The sequence below is a fragment of the Coffea eugenioides genome, chromosome 6 (genome assembly GCF_003713205.1).
Source record: "Coffea eugenioides isolate CCC68of chromosome 6, Ceug_1.0, whole genome shotgun sequence".
Lineage (NCBI taxonomy): Eukaryota > Viridiplantae > Streptophyta > Magnoliopsida > Gentianales > Rubiaceae > Coffea > Coffea eugenioides.
This window is the reverse complement of record NC_040040.1, coordinates 21970071-21980060: the sequence shown is the minus strand read 5'-3', so window position 1 is coordinate 21980060 and position 9990 is coordinate 21970071.

Sequence of the window (9990 nt, the reverse complement as noted above, 5' to 3'; positions counted from 1 at the left end):
GAATGGTCTGGGGTAATATTGGTACAGGTCATAAGTAACACAACCATACATAGAGGCATGCACCTGTTTCTATATCAACTCCTTAACTCTCTCTCTCTCTCTCACACACACACACACACACAGAGACACACACAGACACTAGAGTATATTGTCCATCACAGTCTTTTCGGAGTTTCTGTAGCATATTTTGTATTTACTGGGAAGGGGCAGCTTTATATATTCATGGTCCTCATATCAGAAATGACTACCCCAGAAATCAACATGAGATGGCATCTTGATATTTCTGGATTGAAGAGGTCCAATGCCTACCTAATTAACGGTCTCTTTATTTTTTTTGGTTGGCTGATGGCAAGGATTTTGTTGTTTGTTTACATGTTTCACCATGTTTACATTCATTATAGTCAGGTCATCCAGATGCATTCAGTTGGTTATTTTCTAGTATTTGTTGTGCCTTGCGCTCTTTCTATCATGAATTTGATGTGGTTTGGTAAAATTATTAAGGGGCTCATAAAAATGTTAGCAAAGAAGCAGTGAGGAACAGTAATGCTCTGATTTCTTCTATTACCACAGTCAAATTTTTCCCTTGCGTTCCTACTTGTACAAACCTATAGGAGAATGCCCACAGAAAATAGGGAAAGATTAGTTCAACTTTTGTATGTGATCTGTGCAATTCAACTTTGGTTACTTAAGTACGGTGAAGTAGTTTATACATATGTTATGCCATTGTGGATGGGTAATTCCTGTGCTTTTTGGTTCAAATTATCATCTATGTTCTTACCTTAATTATCTTTTATTTCTCCATGCAATTCAGTTTTGGTTACTTAAGTATGGCAAAGTAGTTTATACTTAGGAGTAGTTTGTGATTTGAAGTGTAATTTGAAATGGTTTTCAGAGTATTCTACCTTAGGGCATAAAATAAGATATGGTGAAGAGGACAGGGTGCTTGTTTTTCTTTCTTGAAAAATAAATGTACCTGATAAATCAATAGCCTATCTGATGCCACTGGCTATGAGGTAATTTTTTTTCTCAACAAACATATTATTTTTCATAGTTATGTTCAGCTTATTATTTACTTGAATTGATGACGAATATTTACTTTGTTAGATCTGAAGCAATACTGAATTCTTGAAGCTAGGAGGGAGTGTTAAAGATAGAGTGGCAATGAAGATTATCGAATAGGTGACTTAATTGTTTTCTTTAATTTGCTGCTTTTAAAGTTCTCTTATTTGACTTTGAAAGTTTTGAACTTTGGATCTTTCATTATAGAAATTTGTGCTCTCTAAGCTTAGCATATGTTGTTCTGAAATATTTAAGTGATTTGAGTTTTTGTACGATATGATGGTGTTATTGAGGTAATGTGTTTGAGCACAAGCTAGGATAGTGATGAGTTCTGACCTTGGATGGTAGCTATTAAGTCTTGCAATTTACAATATTTACTGCTTTAACAAGCATTTACATGGCAATGCCAATGCTTTTCAGTAGCTTTTAGTTGTTTTTGTGATTGGAGTAATTTGGGTATATGGATTTTGATAATGTTAATATTGTTTATGCAGTACCACTCCATGTATTCATCCTCTAGTGGTTTGGAGAAATGGGTTGTAAAGATTGAGAAACCCATAGACATCTTTCTCACGATACCCATTGCATCAGTTTCTCTTATATAAATGAGGTACACATTGCCTCAGTTTCTCCTATATGAATGGATAGCTCGACACCTTGTATCGTGATTGATATTACTTTGGTTATCATACTTGACACGTTGTATCCTCTGCTATTCATTACTTTGGATTGTTTTGGTTTAGTTCAGTTTAGTTTATTTGAATGTTTAGCTAAGCAAGCGAATCAAAGTTGCTTTTCCTTTAGTGTTGTGCTTGTAGTCTTATCAATTGGTTATATTGTTCATAGCAGTACTTATAGCAGTGCTTGTTGCATTATCAACTTGTTATATTATTCCTTTGAAGCTGAAGTTTAATAGCAGTACTTATTTCTTGAGCTGATTTTGAATGTACAGCTTTAATTATTGAGGTTCTTATTGGATTGCATATTTTAGCAAAACAACCTAAGTATTGTTACTTCTCCTTCAGTGTTGTAATCCTCCCCTTATCTACTTGTTTTACTACTTTGTTACAGATAAATGCTATTTAAACAAAATTTTGGGAGCTATCTATGGCAATGACTGAAGGATGTTGAAGACAAAGTCAATTTCTCATGCAAGGGTCCGCTTGGATGTTCTTTGGTTTCTTAAAATTAATTCCTTTTGTAAACGTACCTTATGAATATGTGATATTTGGGCACAATGTTACTTTTATAGACCTTTGTTGGGTAATGTGCACCTCAATATGACATTTGAGTACTTAATATGCTATATTGGCATGTAGCCTAATGCAACAACTACTTTTGATTATCGATTGTTTAGATTACTTCTTTCAATTTATTTTAGATAAATAATTTACCATGCTAAATTGTGAGTTTATTGAAATGGAGCTGACAGTGTTAAAGATCACTAATGACAAAAAAGAGCTGTTGCATAACAAGAATCAAAACTCTTTGTGACAATCTATTAAGGCTTGTTCACTAATCAAATGCTTAATTGTGAGCACACAATATTGGTATATTAGTTAGTATCATTATATAGTACTGACTTCTTGACACTTTTGCATGTGACTAATCTTGATTCAATTAAATCTCTTGACAAAGCTAATGTTGTCGTCAATAAAACTCTTTCATATTATTGTCACTAATGACAACCATTCACTGACGACTTTTTGTGTTGTCACTATATACTTTTACCGACGGAGATATAGTGACGACTCTGTGACAACTCAAAAGTCGTCAATAAAAGTCATTAGTGACAACATTTCTATGTCTTGTGATGACATATTGTTGTCACTGATGACCAAATTTCTTGTAGTGATATGTATGTCGGGAAGGAATCTTTAATAGGGATGATTTACTCTTGGGACCGACCGGCTCGAGTTGTGAATTATCTTAGATGGGATTCTTACGCCCGGATACGAAAGAGATGAGAGCCTAGGTTAGAAAGGACTTGGGCGAACTAGAAATGTGATTCTATGGAATTTCGTGTGGTTTGTTCGGGTGTTGTTAAGCGTGATCAACCTTGCTTAAGATATAAATGGTGTTGTTCTCGTAGATTATGGACGGAGCCCTAGAGGGGGAAAAGCTTTTCGTTAGTTATTTTTGTACTTGTGACCTAGTCTGTCTATAGTACTTTTGGATGACCCCGCTACTTTCATGGATCTCTTATATTTGTATCTAATTGACTACTACAATGTGACTGGTTCGGTACAGTTGTGTTATGTATATATGCTTTTGATCTGTGTGTACTTCCTGTTACTTGCTTATACCTATAATTATCTTTAATGTTACATTCACGCTTCGACCCTAGATTGATTAGACCAATGGAGGGTACTCGTAGTGGACGAGGTCGTGGGCGCGGACGTAAGCAACCCTTGAATGAAAGGGGTAACCGGGAACCAATACCTGAACCAACTCTTGAACCTAGGGTCGATCCAAATACTCAAGTAGCCGCTGCTATCCAGCGCATGGCCGATCTGCTAGCCCATGTAGTGGAACACCAGGGCCAAAACCCTAATCCTCAACCTGGATACCCTGGTAACCATATAGAGGGCGAGGATAGAGCCCTTGAAAGATTTCAAAAGTTCTCTCCACCGAAATTCCTTGGAGGACCCGATCCAGATGTGGCTGAAAGGTGGTTAGAGAAAATGATAGACATTTTTGCAGCTTTACACTATACCGAGGAGAGACAGGTCACGTTTGCTGTCTTCCAACTGGAGGGAGCCGCCCGTTCTTGGTGGAACGTAATTCGAATGAAATGGGAAAGGGAACAAACACCGAGGACGTGGACAAACTTTATGAGGGAATTCTACGCCAAGTTTTTCCCTCCCGTAATCCAAGAAAAGAAGGAAGATGAATTCATTCGGTTTCGTCAGGGAACTCAGACCGTAGCCGAGTATGAGAGTCAATTTACTCGGTTATCAAAGTTTGCGCCCGAACTGATTGTAACTGAACAAAGACGGATAAGGCGTTTTGTCCAGGGCTTAAATGTTGAGATTCAGAAGGACTTGGCTGTAGCCCAACTTAGCGCCTTTAGTGATGCTGTGGAGATATAGCTATGCCCAGGTGTGAAATGGTCGAGGTTGACGTATGGTGAGATAACTTCACATCAAGAAATGGTCTTCTCTGTATTATGCTCCGAGCAAGAGGGTAAAAGTACACCCCTTAAGATTGGAAAGGGAAACGGGGGAGTACGATAGCCGGAGGTGTCAAGTGGTGTCTCACCGGGAGGTTCGGTCTCTGCTACTCGTGGTCCCTGTGGATATTACGGAGGGCCAAATCATACGGAAGGGAATTGTTGGAAGAAAGAAGGAAAGTGTCTGCGATGTGGAAGTGCTGATCATCGGATTGCTGACTGCCCAGTTCGATTGCGAAAAGGAAAAGGGACCCAGCAACCAACTAAAACTAACCCCGGCCAATCGAAAGGGGAAGAGACTGGATCGAAGGTACCGACTCGAGTGTATTTCCTAGAGCAACATCAGGTCCCTGACTCGTTTGAGGATGTAAAAGGTATGATCCGCCGTTTAATTAAGACTTTAAGAGATCCTAGTGGTAAGGAAATTTCGAGGACGAAATTTCTTTAAGGGGGAGAGAGTGTGAGGACCCATAAATTTCCCTTATTTTTATATTATTTTATTTTATTTTCTCGTATGCATTTTTTTCATTATACCTTATTATATTGATTTTTCCAGACATTTTATAAGTGAATAGAGTTTTTAAAATATTTTTCTGATATAAGTTAGTTCATATTAAGTTTGGAGTGTATAGTGGACGTGGGACCCGCTAGTGCGTGAGTTAAGTGAGAGAAATTCGTCCAATTAGGTTAAGTTTTGTATACAGGGATTAATTTACTAGGTGTTAAGAGATAATTAGAGGTTACTTAGTTGGATTAATATTGGAGAGACAAAAGGATATGTTTTAACTCAAAAGGTGCTAGGTGTCGCGACATGGTTGGTTCTTGGATTTTGACCACTATTCACTAACTTTACTAAAACCCAAAATTGGCCAACAATCATCTTCAATCTTTGAGCATCTTGGCCGAGCTTCACAAGAAAAAAAAAAGAAAGAAAGCCTTCACTTATTCCTTCCATTCCTTGCTTTGATCTTGTAAACCAACCGTTAAAACTTTGATTTGCTCCATAAAAACCTTTCTCTTGGTAGGATTAAGGAGAGTGGTGGAGTGGTTTGAGAAGAAAAGGTGTTAAGTTGCAATCTTTCTTGAGTTGTAAGGTGAGTTACTAAGAACTTCTTCCTTTGTCCTTAATAATGTTAAATTAGTGGCTTTAGTGGCTAAATATGTTGCTTTGTGGTATGTTTTATGGTTAAAGGTAGAGTTTTGATGGATTTTTGATTTGTTAGTAATTTTTCTGTTTTAATATAGTAATTATTGTTTAGTCATGGATTGATGGTTTGTTATAGTGTAAAATGGAGTTGTTATATGTTGGATATGATTGGTTGTGGAAAATTTCTGGTTTGGTGTGAAAATTCCAGATTAGGGTTTCAAGTAACCCCTGTTCTGCCCGGTTCTGTTATGCTAGGTTAGAGACTGAATTAGGCTTAGTACAAAACATAAAAGTTGTAGGAAATGATATTTTATAGCTTCCTACAAAATTTTAGCTCGATCGGAGCACCGTATCATGTGAAATGACTGAAATACCCTAGACTGCCCATAAACCCTATTTTCACGGACAGTTTTCTATCATCGTGGGGATTTCAATTTTTTACTCTAAAAATGCATGATTTAGCTTTGGAGGTCTTCATAAGAAATGTAGGTATATGTCTTGGCTTCAAAACACCATAATATACACCTCAATCGGACTTCGGTAGCCTGAGTTGTTGTCGTTTAATCATAGTGCGGTTAACTAGTCTGATTGTGAGATGCTGGTTCTCTAATTTGACATTTCAACCAAGATACACTATGAACTGGACTAAGTGGTCTGCATCAAAGTTGTAGACCTTTATCTTAGCTTCGAAACGGTATAAATTACACCCCAATCCGATAAGCATAGCTTTAGTTGTGTCTGTTCCGATAAGAGACATCAAACCTGCTATTTAGCTTTGTCCTTAAAATTTGTTTTCTAGTTGCATTCCTAGACTTGCTTTGTATTTGGATGAATTTGAGCCTAGTTGAAGGGCTATTGTATTGAGATTTCTTATGTGTTGAATTGGACTGACTTGAGGAAAAATAATGAAGCCATAAATGGCTGGAAAATAGGTAAATACAGAAGGCATGCGGCCCAAAATTTTAGGGCTACGCAATTCCTTCAAGTTGAGTTGATCTTGGTAAAAATGAAGGGGTTTTGGGAGTTGTTTGTAACCCTAAGACCAACTGTTATTTTTTTAACTCAAATGTCATATTTTTATTCCTCTATACTAGTACTTAACCTGGAAAGACATACGACGTGTAGTCGAGCCTCATTTATGCATTTCATTTACTGGGTTTGTGGATGTGCGAACTATAATTGTTTTATCTTGATTATTTTAGGGTTTCGTGGCTAAAAACTTCGAAGTATCTGAACTGGAACCGGTGAGTGTACCACTCCCCTCATTTGTTGCTTAACTTGATTTCTGCACTTGCAATCTGTGATCTGAATGACTGTACTATTTGTTTATTCTGTTTGACACGAGCATGTACTTTATCACACTCGTTCTCTTGTCTGTCTGTATGCCTATTTACTATGTATAATCTGTTATCTATATCTGAGTCTGTTCGGACGTCGTTTGGAGGTTGGTATCCAATGACCTTTCTGTGACCTTTGACCTCAACACCTGTGGCTAGTTACTCGAGTCGGGTCGGCAAGGGACTGGTCGATTAGATAACGAACCACGGTAGTCTGTTCTGGGAATCTTTGGGTATTGAGACTCTTGATTCCGGTATACTCGAGTATTACCATTACTATTCCTGTTTGACGTTCGGGCCCGGTAGGGGTATGTTTGGTGGACGGGTAATTGGTGTAAAGTGGGGTCTACGGACATGTTGGTTCTATTTACGTTGACGGAGAGTCAACGGGTTCGGATCAAGTACTGCAAATGGAAATCTAGCTCCTGAGAGCCACTTGAATCCTTTCCCTTTGAATTACTGTGTCTAACTGCTTTCCTTTATATCTGGTATATGTATCTGATTGGTTAAACGTGAAAGGCCATGATTTTACCCCTATATGTTTGGTACCTCATTGAGTGCAAGCTCACCCCTTTCTGTTACCTTTGTTTTCCTTACAGGGGACAAACTTGGAAATCACGGTTTTGGAATAAAATGATCAAGCTAGTATATATGTCATGTTGTTAAGCACTTTTGAAAACGAAGCCCTAATTGTATTTTGTGTAGTATGAATATCTCGGATTGCACTGTATGTTAATTTGTTCAAGACTCCAATGTAAATATATGTAGTTTCCGATTGTTCATTTTCTTTGGATCCTATCGCGCGTACTATGTTGGGTTTGTGTGAATCGACTTCGTAGTCTTGGCGAGAGCTCGGCAGGCAGTCCGCCGAACCCTTTGGTTCGCCTTAGGGTGAGGTGGGGCTGTCACAATATAGACTTTTGATTTGTAGAATAATTGATTTTGCCCTAGTACCTGGTATAAGTTGACTAGTAAGATGTATATATTTGTTGTGGTGGTTATAGTGAGTAGCTTCTCAATGGTTTACTTTCTGGTACTAGTGGTATGTATGGCTTGATGTAATAGTTTATATAACTTTTGAAGATGTAATAGTGTATATAGAACTTTCTTTTAGCGTGAAATTTATTTTATCATTTTTGGAATCGAGTCCAGGCGCGAGTTAGGCAGGCGATCCGCTAAGCCCTTTGGTACGCCTCTGAGTACGGTGGGGTTGTCACAAGTGGTATCAGAGTGTCTAGGTTAGAGGACTTGGGCAGTTGGGAAATAAGTCATAGGACACATAAGTATTCGATTGCCTTTAAGTTGAACCATGTCTATTAAGATGAAATGCCGGAGAACTGATTCAGTGATGTTTTGTTGTTTAGGTATGGAGATTGGTGGACCTAGCGATACCGGTGGACCTAGCAGTGCCGGAGCACGAGCTACGAGTGTAGGTGGGCCGGTGAATCGGGTGGTACGCCGACGAGTCCTCAGATATCAGAGGAGGGCTGGGGAACGCTATAGGCTCTATTCTCCCTTTGGTCAGATGAGTCAATCATGTGAGTGTTGACATACGTAGGAATACCCTGACGAGGTAGTTATGGCTATAGATGATGAGCGTCGTCGCTTAGGTAAGGCGGTTGACACTCTGCGGGCATAGTTAGAGGAGGCCAGAAAGATGAGCCATGAATAGGCCACGTGCCTGCGTGACCTCGAAGCGGGGTTATGAGCTGAGGAGGAGCAGATGCATACTCTTGGTCATCAGTTTGAGAAGACCCACCGCCATCTCTTCGCTTTGAAGGGGCAGATGAGAGAGAGAGTTCGGGGTATTATGCGAAACTGTGAGGTTCTCTTGGATGTGGCTGCAGAGGCGCCACCTAGGGCTGGCGGAGCGGGGCCGATGGATGCTATAGACTCTATGGGCTCTGTAGGGGATTTCCGCTAGGGCCGTTACTCTAACTTGTTTTATTGACTCTTTTTGGAGCCAGTGTGCTCATGACCTAATATGTTTTGTATTGGTTGGATGTTGGTTGTTATGTGAACTAATTGTGTATACGTTTGGCGTGACTTGTATATATATGTATATATTTTGATCTTTTGGTTATTTCATGCATGTTATAATTTTCAATGCTTTGAACTCGTACCCTATTTTGTTCCAATTATAGAAGTTATAAAACAATCAAATGGAGACCCGTGGCCGAGGTGGGGGCAGAGGACGAGGGCAAGAAACCGAAGGGGTAACAAATGAAAATACAAATAGTCAAGCCGAGACCCAAGTAGCTACAGCCATACAACGCATGGTTCATTTGTTAGAACAAATGGTTAACCAACAAGGTTAAGGCCAGATACAGCATCCCGGAAATCATGAGTGAGAGGACCGTGCCTTAGAACGGTTACAGAAGTTTGTACCGCCAAAATTTTTGAGTGGACCTAACCCTGATATAGCTGAGTGTTGGTTGGATCGAATGTTAGATATTTTCGCTGCATTAGGATACCCGGAGGAACGGCAGATAGCTTTCGCCATTTTTCAGTTTGAGGGGGCGGCTTGTGCTTGGTAGAATGTGATCTGAGCCAAATGGGATAGAGAGCAGACACCCTGGACATGGGTTAATTTCACTCGTGAGTTTAATGAGAAGTACTTACCGCCACTTGTTCAAGAAAGGCAAGAAGATGAGTTCATACGACTACGTTAAGGGACTATGAGTGTGACGGAGTACGAGACGCAATTTACCAAATTCTCTCGTTTTGCTCTAGAGTTAGTGCTGACAGACCGAGAGAGAATTCGTCGGTTTGTCCAGGGTTTGAACGTGGAGATTCAAGAGGCACTGGCAGCTGTTCAATTGGAGACATATAGTCAAGCTATTGAAAAAGCACAAAGAATTGAGAATACTAAGAGTCAAGTAAAGGCTTTTCATGATAGAAAAAGAAGACAACCTGACACAAGTAGTTATATTGAGGGACAGAGCTCGAGGAATGAGCCACCATCTAAGATAGGGCGAGGAGTAGGTGGTCCACGATTAATAGGGACCCCGAATCAAGGAAATTTTGAGAAAGGTCAGGCAGGGAGGGAGACCTAGAGGGGTACCTTACGTGGAGGTCCGACATCAGGACCCAGAATGACATGTGGGTTTTGTGGGGCTGCTAACCACATGGAAGATAATTGTTGAAAGACAGGGCAAGTTCGGAAATGCTACCGATGTGGTAGTGCTGAGCACCTGATTGCTCAGTGCCCTCACTTGCCAAAAGAAGGAAATTTGCCAAGGGCAGAAGGGAACACTTCTAAGCCAACCAATGCA